Source organism: Orcinus orca, chromosome 13 (assembly GCF_937001465.1).
Source record: "Orcinus orca chromosome 13, mOrcOrc1.1, whole genome shotgun sequence".
Taxonomy (NCBI): domain Eukaryota; kingdom Metazoa; phylum Chordata; class Mammalia; order Artiodactyla; family Delphinidae; genus Orcinus; species Orcinus orca.
The window spans coordinates 5000995-5013068 of NC_064571.1; the positions used below are offsets into that span (position 1 = coordinate 5000995).

At 40.8% G+C, this 12074-nt stretch overlaps 1 protein-coding gene and 1 non-coding gene across 5 annotated transcripts in view; one reads left to right on the top strand and one right to left on the bottom strand.

Moving 5' to 3' along the window:
- Positions 1-11750, bottom strand: part of IL1R1 (interleukin 1 receptor type 1) — an 87616-nt gene extending 75866 nt beyond the window's left edge. For 2 of the 4 annotated variants that reach the window (XM_004277735.3, XM_033401718.2), the window contains exon 1: positions 11464-11743. The gene's annotated coding sequence lies outside the window, so the exon portion shown is untranslated. Of the gene's footprint in view, positions 1-11463 lie in introns of all 4 variants that reach the window. The other 2 variants (XM_049696079.1, XM_049696080.1) reach the window with 2 other exon arrangements.
- On the top strand, positions 7634-7719 carry LOC117195843 (small nucleolar RNA SNORD86). The gene has a single exon (XR_004475719.1). It is a non-coding gene; the product is annotated as a small nucleolar RNA SNORD86 (small nucleolar RNA).
- Positions 11751-12074: the final 324 nt, after the last annotated feature.

Genomic DNA, 12074 nt, shown 5'->3' on the forward strand with positions numbered 1-12074 from the left:
GCCACGTTCAGGCAAAGCACCTGTCGCTTGTCACACACCCAGGAATCCAGGGCTGGGCGAGACAGCACAGTGTCCTGCGTGCCAGGACATGTCCGCCCTGCCACCATCTCTCATGGTAAATACAACGACGGCCCCCAGTGCTCGGGCACAGGGATTGGGCTTCCCTAATATCACACAGGTGAGCACTTGTGGTCTGGGAGGTAAGACTGTACACACTCTGGCACCATCTCCCCAGCCTGTGACTGGGAAGTTCAGAATAAAACCCAAGCTCCTTACCATGGCCCCATCTCTGTCTACACCACCGTGATCTGGCCCCATCTCTGTCTACACCACCGTGATCTGGCCCCATTCTCCTGGCCCCCCACCCTGGGCTCAAATGCCGCTGTTCCCTCTGCCTCAGACCTCACGCCTCCTCACAAGGACCCCCCATCACCAGGTAACGTAGACCCAGCCCCTTAGCCACTGTCTCAGCAACCATCTGTGTCTTTCACGACGCTCATCACACACTCGACTTGGGCTACTGCCCGGCCCCTCTGTGTGCCCTGCCCTACTGCAGCGTCCCATGGCTGGACACCCACGAGGCTCAAAAAACAATCGTCATGATCACAGCCGGTTTTAAAACAATCTCAATGCCACTACACACCTATTAGAATGGCCAAAACCCACAACACTGACGGCAGATGCTGTCAAAGATGTGTAGCACCAGGGACCCTCATTCACTGCTGGAGGGGGTGCAAAACAGTGCAGCCACTTTGGAAGACAGTCTGACAGTTTCTCACCAAACTAAACATACTCTTGCAGTACGATCCTGCAATCACTCTCCTTGGTATTTACCCAAAGGAGTCGAAAACTTATATCCACACAAAAACCTGCACATGGATGTTTATAGAAGCTTTATTAATAACTGTCAAAACTTGGAAGCAACCAAGATACCATTCAGCAGGGGAATGGATGAATCACCAGTGGTCCATCCAGACAATGGAATATTATTCAGTGCTAAAGAGAAATGAGATATCAAGCCATGACGAGACATGATGAAACCTTCAATGAATAATACTAAGGGAAAGAAGCCAATCTGAAAAGGCTGCATAATGTATGATTCCAATTATATGACATTCTGAACAGGTGAAATTATAGAGACAATAAAAAGATCGGTAGTTGCCAGGGGGCGGGGGGGAGGAAGGATGAACAGGCAGAGCACAGAGGACCTTTAGGGCAGTGAAAATACTCTGTATGATACCATAATGATGCATACACGTCATTCTATATTTGTCTAAACACATAGAATGTAGCACACCAAGAGTGAACCCTAAGGTAAGCTATGGACTTTGGGTGATAATGACGTGTCAGTGTAGGTTCATCAGTTGTACCGAATGTATCCCTCTGGGGAGTGGGGCATACTGCTAATGGAGCAGGTTATACACGCGTGGAGCAGGGGGTATATGGGAAATATCCGTACCTTCCTCTCAATTTTTCTGTAAACTTAAAACTGCTCTTAAAAGATAAAGTCTAAATAGAACTACCATATGACCCAGCAATCCCACTCCTGGGCATATACCAGGAGAAAACCATAATTCAAAAAGATACACGCACCTCAGTGTTCATTGCAACTCTCTTTACAATAGCCAGGACATGGAAGCAACCTAAATGTCCATCAACAGAGGAATGGATAAAGAAGATATGGTACATGTATACAATGGAATATTACTCAGCCATAAAAAAGAATGGAATATTGCCATTTGCAGCAACATGGATGGACCTAGAGATTGTCATACTGAGTGAAGTAAGTCAGACACAGAAAGACAAACATATGATATCGTTTATATGTGGAATCTTAAAGAAAGGGTAAAAATGAACTTATTTACAGGACAGAAGTAGTGTCATGGATGTAGAAAACAAACTTATGGTTACCAGGAGATAAGGGGGAGTGGATAAATTAGGAGATTGGGCTTGACATATACATATTACTATACATAAAATAGATAACTAATAAGGACCTACTCTATAGCACAGGAAACTCTTCTCAATACTCTGCAATGACCTATATGGGCAAAGAATCTAAAAAAGAGTGGATACATGTATGTGTATAACTGATTCACTTTGCTGTACGCCTGAAACTAATACAACATTGTAAATCAACTACATTCCAATAAAAATTTTAAAAAATAAAAAAATAGTCTAAAAAAACCCCTCAGCAATGATATGAGATATGAAAAATTCGAAAACACACGGAGTTAACCTCTTCCCCCTATAAGATCACCAAAGCTAAAAAATAAAAACAAACAACAACAACAACAAAAACCAAAACACAGTTTGGTAGCATACTGTGTCGACATACGTGTAGAGAAACATTTTCTCAAACATTCCTGGCAGAGTTGTTAACTGTTATAACCTGATGGGAGGTGGGTGGGCAAATCACAAACGCACACAAGCCTCTGACCCAGCAGTGCCACTTCTAGGAATTTAGCCAACAAATACGCTTGCTAGCACTTCTGCAAAATGACACAGGCATGGCTGTTTGTTATTCATTGCAACATTGGTTGTAATAGCAGAAGACTGCAAACAACTTATTAGTCAGCAAAAGGTTAAAAAGCAGCTCGTTAGACGCAGATTTGGAAACAGGTACAGATGAGTGTACATCACTGGCATGTGTGATGATTAATTTTATATGTCAACTGAACTGGACCATGGGATGCCCAGATAGCTGGTGTGTCTGTGAGGGTGTGTCTGGAAGAGATTAGCACGTGAATTGGTGAACTGAGTAAAGCAAATGGCCCTCCCCAGTGTGGATGGGCTCCATCCAATCCTTTGGGGGCCTAAATAGAGCAAAAAGGCAGAGGAAGGTTGAATGAACTCTGCCTGACAACTTGAATGAGGATGTCGGTCTTCTCCTGCCCTTGGCACTCCTGGTTCTTAGGCCTTCAGACGAGACTGGTGTCTACACCATTGCTTTCTAACTCTCAACCTTCTAACTACACCATCTGCTTTCCTTGGTCTACAGCTTGTAGATGGCAGATCCTGGGACTTCTCAAGCCTCCATGATGGCATAAGCCAATCCACACCTTATAATAAGTCTATTCCTAGACAGATACATATAGACAGATAGACACATATATAACCAAGAGGAGATTGATATAGCTATATCGATACCTACATATCTACATATATATCAATCTCCTATTGGTTCTCCAGAGAGAGAACCCTGACTAACACAGTGTCAAAGAGGTGGAAGAAACTATTAACTATCAACCTATTGGTGAGAAAGAGGGAAAGACTTCGCTGAATAACCTTTTTAAAGCCTTTTAAACTGTGTGTCATCTATTCAAAAGCACGCAAGCTATGTGTTTTTATTCTTGCTAGAGACCGTGTCATGAAGCCCAGTCGTGCACTAAGTACTGATGTGACTTTAGGCAAATCATGTCCCTGCACTTACATTTCTTAGTCTGCAAAGTAAGATAATAATAAAGACTACCTCGTACACAGGGCACTTAGAACCAGGTCTCACATGTAGAAAGTGCTCTGTTGGTTATTTGCCATCATCATTACTTATTCAATACCAGGTTCAAACGATTGCGAAATGTTCATTTGATCCCAATATTAACAACCGACCACTGAGCTGAGGGTCAGAGTGAAACTCTGTACCTCCTGCAAAGCTTTCCATACATTCCAAGTCCATGGGACTTGCACTTAACAAAAGCCGCGATCTCCGTTTTCCTGAGTCTACCCTGGGTTTGTATTCATTTGCTTAACATCCATTAAGAGCTTTAAAGTCTTACTCAGTAGAAAGAGAAACCAACCCACACTAAACTAAACCAAGAAAACAATCAATATGTCCCAGATAAAGCTCCATTTTTAAATCCTCTGTAATTCCTTTTGGGGATGTTCATTTCCCTGCAGAGTTGGGTAAAAACGTTCCTAGCTCCCTTCCACTGACTCATGCGAGAAACGTTCGTCAAGCCCCCACAGGGTGTCAGACCCCAAACCAGGCCCAGGAGAGAGAAAAACACATAAAACCAGCCCCTACCTTTCAGAGGCTCTCACTGGGGATCAGAGTAAAGCAAGTGGATGGTGAAAATGCAATATGAGAAGAATGGCATATTATCCCACGTGCAGGTGAGATAAAGAAGCAACAAAATAAAACCTGTTTTTAATCTAAAGTATGTCCACGTGCTACTGAATCTAGGAACCAAGAAACATGTTGTAACACACACAACCTTCCAAGTTTAGAATTAGAAGACATTGTCAAATGTCAGCAGGCAGCTCTCCCAAAACTAGATGCTCTATAAGGTAAGGCTATAATATAAGCAAACTTCATATTAACACTAGTAATAGTACCATTTGGTATTTTTACTTTCTTTCTATTTAAAGAACATTCCTCTAGCTTTTCTCTTTGTCTTCCCAGTAGGATCATGTGGTGGAGTGGAAAGTCAGTCCTTTTACCTCTAAATTGTAGAGATAAAAGGAGATCAAATCATAAACACTGAGGTTTGCACTCAGTTGTTCAAACGGTAAATAAAAAGTCAGAGCAAAAGCATTTGACTCCCACACACTCTGGGCGGACTTGCTGAGAGACATCAAATGAGGTCAAAGGCCTCAGAAATTAGGTTGGCAAAAGTTACTGTGAGAGAGGATTGGTTTGATAATGTAACCAAAAAAAGACAAGAAGCTGAACCTAAAGGGGCAGAATGGGAAGCCAGAAGGTTTCACAAAAAGTGGCCTTGAAGCAAATTAAGACAACAAAATACTCTTGGCCAGTTACCAGATTAGTACACTTTAGAAAAAAAAAGGGTGAAAAACCCAATGCTGGTGAAAGTGTGAGAAAAGGGTGTCCATACAGTGCTGGAGGGAGTATACATGACTAGTACTTGCCTAGAAAAATTTAGTAACAGAAGCAAGACCTTCAAATATGCTCATGCCCTTTGACCTCTGGGAATTTATTCCAAGGAAATAATCAGGAAGAGAGGCATAGGTTTCCCTACAGGAATGTTAGTTTGGGGAATGTTAAAAATAGAAAAGAAAAACATCAAATATACCAACATGATTTAACAAATCATCTGTGTAATGTGATTAAAAAGCTTTTGTAGGAAGAAATACATTAGCATGGTAAAACGCTCACAGCATATTGCTGAAAGGGAAAAGCAGGTGATAAAACATCATGTACAGTACAAGCATGTTTTGTCAAAAATGTAAATGTGTTCAGAGAAAACAATACCCACCAAAACACTAACAGTATTTATCTCACAATGTTAGGTTTTTAAGTTTCACCTTTTTCATTTATCTCTATGTATTCTTTTTTTTGTGTGTGGTACGCGGGCCTCTCACTGTTATGGCCTCTCCCGTTGCGGAGCACAGGCTCTGGACGCGCAGGCTCAGCGGCCATGGCTCACGGGCCCAGCCGCTCCACGGCATATGGGATCCTCCCGGACTGGGGCACGAACCCGTGTCCCCTGCATCGGCAGGCGGACTCTCAACCACTGCGCCACCAGGGAAGCCCTCTATGTATTCTTTTTTAATTTTATTTTTGACCATGAGCATGTTCTGTCTGTGTACGTTTTTAAAGGCTGTATTTCAGAAGTGGATCCTAGCCACTCCGTGACCTCGCCTGTGGAGTTTCTCTCCTCAGCAAGTTAACAGAGCCCCAAAGTGTTTGTAGGTTAAAGATTAAAAACTGAATGTGGGGACTTCCCTGGTGGTGCAGTGGTTGGGAGTCCACCTGCCAATGCAGGGGACACGGGTTCGAGCCCTGGTCCGGGAGGGTCCCACATGCCGCGGAGCAACTAAGCCCACGTGCCACAACCACTGAGCCTGCTCTCTAGAGCCCTTGAACCACAACTACTGAAGCCCACGCGCCACAACTACTGAAGTCCATGTGCCTAGAGCCCATGCTCCACAACAAGAGAAGCCACCGCAATGAGAAACCCACTCAGTGCACCAAGGAGTAGCCCCCACTCGCTGCAACTAGAGAAAGCCCGTGCACAGCAACAAAGACCCAATGCAGCCAAAAATAATAAATAAATTAAATAAATTAAAAAAAAACACAACTGAATGTTGAGTAGAGACAGGCCATAAGCATCTTTCAGAATTCATCACTACTCATCAACAGATGAAAGGATAAAGCAGATGTGGTATATTTATACAATGGAACATTATGTAGCCATAAGAAAAGAATGAAATAATGCCATTTGCAGCAACATGGATGGACCTAGAGATTATCATACTGTGTAAAGTCAGACAGAGAAAGACAAATATTATATGATATCACTTACATGTGGAATCTTAAAAAAAATGATACAAATGAACTTATTTACAAAACAGAAACAGACTTACATAGAAAAAAAACCTTATGGTTACCAAAGGGGAAAGGTGGTGGGGGAGGAGAGATAAACTGGGAATTTGGGATTAACAGATACACACTACTACATATAAAATAGATAATCAACAAGGCCCTACTGTACAGCACAGAGAACTATACTGGATATCTTGTAATAACCAATAATGGAAAAGAAACTTAAAAAGAATAGATATATGTGTATAACTGAACCACTCTGCTGTACACCTGAAACATTCTAAATCAACAACACTTCAATAAAAAATACATTTTTATCATATGATATCACTTATATGTGTAATCTAAAAAAAGGTAACAAATGAACTTATTTACAAAGCAGAAATAGAGCCACAGATGTAGAAAACAAACTTATGGTTACTGGGGGGAAGGAGGGGAGAGGGATAAGCTGGGAGATTGGGACTGACATATACACACTACTATATATAAAATAGATAATAAGAACCTACCGTATAGCACAGGGAACTCTACTCAACACTCTGTAATGACCTATATAGGAAAAGAATCTAAAAAAGAGTGGATATATGTATAACTGATTCACTCTGCTGTACACCTGAAACTAACACAACATGAAATCAACTGTACTCCAATAAAAATTTTTTAAAAAATAAAATGCAGTAATTTATAAGTTAACTTTTAAATTTAAATAACTGTGAAAAACTATTAGAAGTATAATAATATAAAGCAAATTGGAATAAATGTTGAAGAAACTCTAAAAAATACATTTTTAAATAAATAAATAAAAATAAAATAAAATTCATCATCACTATTAACAAGATCAAATTCATCTTGAGAAGTGTCCCTACTCCTTCCAGATGGTATGTCTCCTCCCTTTCCCCAACTATCCACACGTTTTCAGTGAGCACAGATTTCCCCCCGGCCCCCAGCACACACATGGTGGCCTCCAGTTGCCTGTGGGTGGACATGGTGATTCACCAAACCAGCTAGTCACTCACTGCACCTTTTGAAATGTCCTTCCCACCATCCAGCCCTTCACACCCTCACACCCACAGTGCAAAGTCACATCTGGCATAAGAGCAAGAGGAAGTTTTAAGTTGAATTGAATTGAATGCTTAACCTCATTTTTGTTTTCTTCCTTCCTTTCTTTAATATCTCAGATTCTGTCCCATTTTCTTATTCTTTCACACAACAACATTATTATAGGACATAGAGAGGTCAAGGGTGTCCAATAAGAAATACAAGGCAATGTTGACCAAACCCTGAGAGCCTAGAGTCTTCCTTGCAATTCCAGATGTAACATTTTCAAAGCCTCTGAGGAAGCATGCTCAAAACAGTGAAGGCTGACCAGGGCTCCCTGAGCTATACAGGCCTCTGCTCTGGGGGTGACGGCCAGTCCTAGTGTCTGAGTGATTCCCTAGGCCCAGCAAAGGGAATAAGTTTCCAGAGCCCAATAAAAGTAAAAACAAACAGCAACAACAGCAACGATGTTCAAGCATTTAAGAGTCCATTGCATCTACTGAGATGATCATATGGTTTTTCTCCTTCACTTTGTTAATATGGTATATGACATTGACTGATTTGCTTATACTGAAGAATCCTTGCATTCCTGGGATAAACCCCACTTGATCGTGGTGTATGATCCTTTTATTGTGCTGTTGGATTCTGTTTGCTAGTATTCTGTTGAGGATTTTTACATCTATGTTCATCAGTGATATTGGCCTGTAGTTTTCTTTCTTTGTGACATCTTTGTCTGGTTTTGGTATCAGGGTGATGGTGGCCTCGCAGAATGAGTCTGGGAGTGTTCCTCCCTCTGCTATATTTTGGAAGAGTTTGAGAAGGATAGGTGTTAGCTCTTCTCCAAATGTTTGATAGAATTCACCTCTGAAGCTATCTGGTCCTGGGCTTTTGTTTGTTGGAAGATTTTTAATCACAGTCTCAATTTCAGTGCTTGTGATTAGTCTGTTTATATTTTCTATTTCTTCCTGGTTCAGTCTCAAAAGGTTGTGATTTTCAAAGAATTTGTTCATTTCTTCCAGGTTGTCCATTTTACTGGCATAGAGTTGCTTGTAGTAATCTCTCATGATCCTTTGTATTTCTGCAGTGTCAGTTGTTACTTCCCCTTTTTCATTTCTAATTCTATTGATTTGAGTCTACTCCCTTTTTTTCTTGATGAGTCTGGCTAATGGTTTAAGCTTTCGAAAAAATTCAGCGCCCATTTATGATAAAAACCCTCCAGAAAGTAAGTGTACAGGGAACTTACCTCAACATAATAAAGGCCATATATGACAAACCCACAGCCAACATCGTTCTCAGTGGTGAAAAACTGAAACCATTCCCTCTAAGATCTGGAACAAGACAAGGTTGTCCACTCTCACCACTATTATTCAACATAATTTTGGAAGTTTTAGCCACAGCAATCAGAGAAGAAAAAGAAATAAAAGGAATCCAAATCGGAAAAGAAGAATTAAAGCTGTCACTGTTTGCAGATGACATGGTACTATACATAGAGAATCCTAAAGATGCTACCAGAAAACTACTAGAGCTAATCAATAAACTTGGCAAAGTAGCAGGATACAAAATTAATGCACAGAAATCTCTGGCATTCCTATGCACTAATGATGAAAAATCTGAAAGAGAAATTAGGAAACACTCCCATTTATCATTGCAACAAAAAGAATAAAATACCTAGGAATAAACCTACCTAAGGAGACAAAAGACCTGTATGCAGAAAACTATAAGACACTGATGAAAGAAATTAAGGACGATACAAACAGATGGAGAGATATACCATGTTCTTGGATGGGAAGAATCAACATTGTGAAAATGACTATACTACCCAAAGCAATCTACAGATTCAATGCAATCCCCATCAAACTACCAATGGCATTTTTCACAGAGCTGGAACAAAAAATTTACAATTTGTATGGAAATACAAAAGACCCCGAATAGCCAAATCAATCTTGAGAACGAAAAATGGAGCTGGAGGACTCAGGCTCCCTGACTTCAGACTATACTACAAAGCTACAGTAATCAAGACAGTATGGTACTGGCACAAAAACAGAAATATAGATCAATGGAACAGTTTACAAAACCCAGAGATAAACCCATGTACATATAGTCACCTTATTTTCTATAAAGAAGGCAAGAATATAAAATGGAGAAAAGACAGCCTCTTCAGTAAGTGGTGCTGGGAAAACTGGACAGCTACGTGTAAAAGAATGAAATTAGAACACTCCCTAACACCATACACAAAAATAAACTCAAAATGGATTAAAGACCTAAATGTAAGGCCAGGTACTATAAAACTCTTAGAGGAAAACATAGGCAGAACACTCTATGACATAAATCACAGCAAGATCCTTTTTGACCCACCTCCTAGAGAAATGGAATTAAAAACAAAAATAAATGGGACCTAATGAAACTTAAAAGCTTCTGCACATCAAAGGAAAACACAAACGAGACAAAAAGACAACCCTCAGAATGGGAGAAAATATTTGCAAATGAAGCAATTGACAAAGGATTAATCTCCAAAATATACAAGCAGCTCATGCAGCTTCAATATCAAAACAACAAACAACCCAATCCAAAAATGGGCAGAAGACCTAAATAGACATTTCTCCAAAGAAGATATACAGATTGCCAACAAACACATGAAAGGATGCTCAACATCACTAATCATTAGAGAAACGCAAATCAAAAATACAATGAGGTAACACCTCACACCAGTAAGAATGGCCATCATCAAAAAATCTAGAAACAATAAATGCTGGAGAGGGTGTGGAGAAAAGGGAACACTCTTGCACTACTGGTGGGAATGTAAATTGATACAGCCACTATGGAGAAGAGTATGGAGGTTCCTTAGAAAACTACAAATAGAACTACCATATGACCTAGCAATGCCACTACTGGACATATACCCTGAGAAAACCATAATTCAGAAAGAGTCATGTACCACAATGTTCACTGCAGCTCTATTTACAATAGCCAGGACATGGAAGCAACCTAAGTGTCCATCAACAGATGAATGGATAAAGAAGATGTGGCACATATATACAATGGAATATTACTCAGCCATAAAAAGAAACGAAATTGAGTTATTTGTAGTGAGGTGGATGGATCTAGAGTCTGTCATACAGAGTGAAGTAAGTCAGAAAGAGAAAAACAAGTACCGTATGCTAACACATATATATGGAATCTAAAAAAAAAAAAATGGTTCTGAAGAACCTAGGAGCAAGACAGGAATAAAGATACAGACATAGGGAACAGACTTGGGGACACGGGGAGAGGGAAGGGTAAGCTGGGATGACGTGAGAGAGTGGCATGGACATATATACACTACCAAATGTAAAACAGATAGCTAGTGGGAAGCAGCCTCATAGTACAGGGAGATCAGCTCGATGCTTTGTGACCACCTAGAGGGGTGGGATTAGGAGGGAGGGAGGGAGATTCAAGAGGGAGGGGATATGGGGGTATATGTTATACGTATAGCTGATTTACTTTGTTATAAAGCAGAAACTAACACATCACTGTAAAGCAATTATACTCCAATAAAGACGTTAAAAAAAAAGATTCCATTGTAAGCTCTTATGGAAGGAAGCATGCACAAATCTTGCTAAAACAATATATTATAATTTTAAATGCAATCGGTGATATCTGTTTATAGCAATGCAATGCCGTCAGCCAAACACAGGCCCAGGTTATGCCCCTCTAGAACTGTAGAAGCATGAAGGAAAGTCATAAAATGTCTTAATTCTAACATCTACTAGAGCATTTTAAAAGAACTTTACAACATCCTTTGGTTAAACCTCGTGATTTACCAAAAGACACATAACTATTGATGCCTTATAGGTAGTATATAGTCATAAAATATATCTCCCACATATTTCATAGTTAATCTTCCATGGAATAAAACATATGTAATCATAGGTGATCTTTTAATAGGGCTCACAGACACACTTAGGGTTAAATACGGCTACAGGGCCACATAACGCCAAGAAATCCTTCACATCTTGTCTAAACAAACAGCATGACATTGTCAGTTTTATCAGATTCCATTGGCCCCTCTTAAATAATTCATCAGTGTATAAGTAAACAAACGGAAAAGGAGGGGGAAAAAATACAGAAACGAAAACCAAAGTGCAAATCAATCATCTTACCGTCCCCTTTCCTTATGGTTGGAGGCTTTGGGAACGGCTGGCCCCAAGGGAGGTGGTAAGTCAGGGTCAGCCCGCAGGGTTTCTGTCCCTGGTTGGAGCCCGCTGAGTTGACGGTGGTTATTAAAAACAAAAGTGCATTTAGAAGTCAGTCCTGGATGGAGTTGCTAATTGCACTTTTCTTTCCCAAAGAGCTTTGGGTGTGGTCTGTACGTAGGAGAGGGACGCCTCACAGCTTGTCAGGAGACCCAGCTGTGCAGAGGCTGAGAGAAAGGAGAAAGTGGGCTCCGGTGATGCCTCTTAGGGCTTTAATCCTCAGCTGTGACACATGTGGGGAACTAGAAACAGGAAACTCTGAGCCCGGCAGGCAGCCAGAAACATTCAGAAAACGTGCCAAGCCCTTTCGAAATACCACGCTCTCCACTGAGCATTCACTCCTAACAGTTCACAGGCTGTGTCTCTCTTCTCAAATGACTGAGCCATAAACCTGGGCAAGGCTGGCCTACAGACATCTCGTCTGTCACAGTTCCTGTTATCAGAATCTGGACCAGTCCAGGACAGGCCTGGGGTCTCCTATGCCCTCGCTCTTCTGCCAACCTCCCAAGCCTCTTGTA